This window comes from Rhinopithecus bieti, unplaced genomic scaffold, assembly GCF_001698545.2.
Source record: "Rhinopithecus bieti isolate Rb0 unplaced genomic scaffold, ASM169854v2 scaffold_14826, whole genome shotgun sequence".
Classification (NCBI taxonomy): Eukaryota; Metazoa; Chordata; class Mammalia; order Primates; family Cercopithecidae; genus Rhinopithecus; species Rhinopithecus bieti.
The window spans coordinates 1,672,615-1,674,478 of NW_016808328.1; positions in this window are offsets into that span (position 1 = coordinate 1,672,615).

Below are 1,864 nucleotides of genomic sequence, written 5' to 3' on the forward strand. Positions count from 1 at the left end.
CCCCCCCCCCCCCCCCCCCGGAATCAAGATTCGAACTCAGAAAACTCAACTCCGAAGCCCATGCTTGTAACCACTACCTACCTAGACTGCTTCCCATGCAGCAAATAGTGAGGGCTGACCCTGGGGCATTTCAGAGGAAGAACTGACAGAAGTGAGTGACAGAATGGATGACAGAGGGGAAGAAATTGAGAATGACTTCAGGTCACCAGTAAGTCACTCAATGAACAGTAGTGAGCATCCACTCTGTGCCATGCCCTGGCTAGGAGTTAAAGTCAGCGTTGAGTGAGACCCACCCCTGCCTACCAGAACTCACCGTCTGATGGGGGAGGTCAGCACACGTGCACGTGACCAGGCCCGAGGGAAGGAGGGAGGCAGAGGTGAGAGGTTGTCTCCTGGCACAAATAATTACATAGTATTTATTCTGTATCCTTCTCCTCCGCCAGGTACACAGCCTTCTTATTTGGCATCTCAGACACCGCAGCAACAGATGGGGCATCTCGTCTTGCGTGGCTGCGGGATGTCTGACTGGCCAAGGCAAGGACCCTGTTGAGGGATAGGGATGCCAGCTTTGCCCACAGCACCGCGGATTCTGTCCCCACTCCCTGAGACACTTAAATCCGTTTGTTGGGTCAGACAGCCAGCAGCATTCCCTTTCCCTCTTCTTTTTTTTTTTTTTTGAGACGGAGTCTCGCTGTGTCGCCCAGGCTGGAGTGCAGTGGCACGATCTCAGCTCACTGCAAGCTCTGCCTCCCAGGTTCATGCCATTCTCCTGCCTCAGCCTCCCGAGCAGCTGGGACTATAGGCGCCCGCCACCACGCCCGGCTAATTTTTTGTATTTTTAGTAGAGATGGGCTTTCACCGTGTTAGCCAGAATGTTCTCAATCTCCTGACCTCGTGATCCGCCCGCCTCGGCCTCCCAAAGTGCTGGGATTACAGGCGTGAGCCACCGTGCCCGGCCCAGACTCTGCATTTCTAACTCCCAGGGCATGCCTGTGAAGTGGGTCCATGAACACTATGAGTAGCAAGCCTTCAGAGTCACCCCCATCTTGCTGTGTGACACCAGGAAAGCCCCTTTCTCTCTGTGGGCTCTTCTAACCTGGCTCTCAGATCCTTGTGACTAGGTTCCACTGCCTGCCTCAGGTGGCCAACTGGCTTCCTGGACCCAGAAGAAGGAAGGGGCAGCCCCGGTGGCCAGGTGCGGTTGGGCCTTACTGAGGGGCAGGTTGTCTGAGAAGCTTTCCATACATATGGGCTTGCCCAGGATCATCTGGGTGATGGCCAAGTCCCCAGACTTCAAAGCTCTGGGGTTATCTTCCACTTTCTTGCCCAAGTGCTGGTTTGCAAACTTGCAGCTCTGCAAACTTGCAGGCAATGTGGGCTGTGTGGGGGTACAAGACTGGTGAGTAGCCAGCTGTGATGCAGCCAAGGTAGTTGAGAATGATCACCTGGAGGCCAGGGTGGGCTGGGGAGGGGAGAAAGGGGGGCATCAGCTAAGCCCCATCCAAAAGAGGTGACCTGGACCAACTAAGAGGTCAGGCACCTTAGGCACATTTTATTTTTTAATTTTTTGAGATGGAGTCTCACTCTGTTTGCCAAAGCTGGAGTGCAGTGGCAGGATCTGTGCTCAGTGCAACCTCTGCCTCCCAGGTTCAAGCGATCCTCCTGCCTCAGCCACCCTAGTAGCTGGGATTACAGGCACATGCCACCATGCCCAGCTAATTTTTGTATTTTTAGTAGAGATGGGGTTTCGCCATGTCTGGCCTGGCCAACATGTGTCCAGCTCCAGAATCTGTATTTTTGAAACACTTTCCCAGGTGATTGTAAACCACTTGGTTTAAGAAATACTGCTTTTCGGCCAGGCATG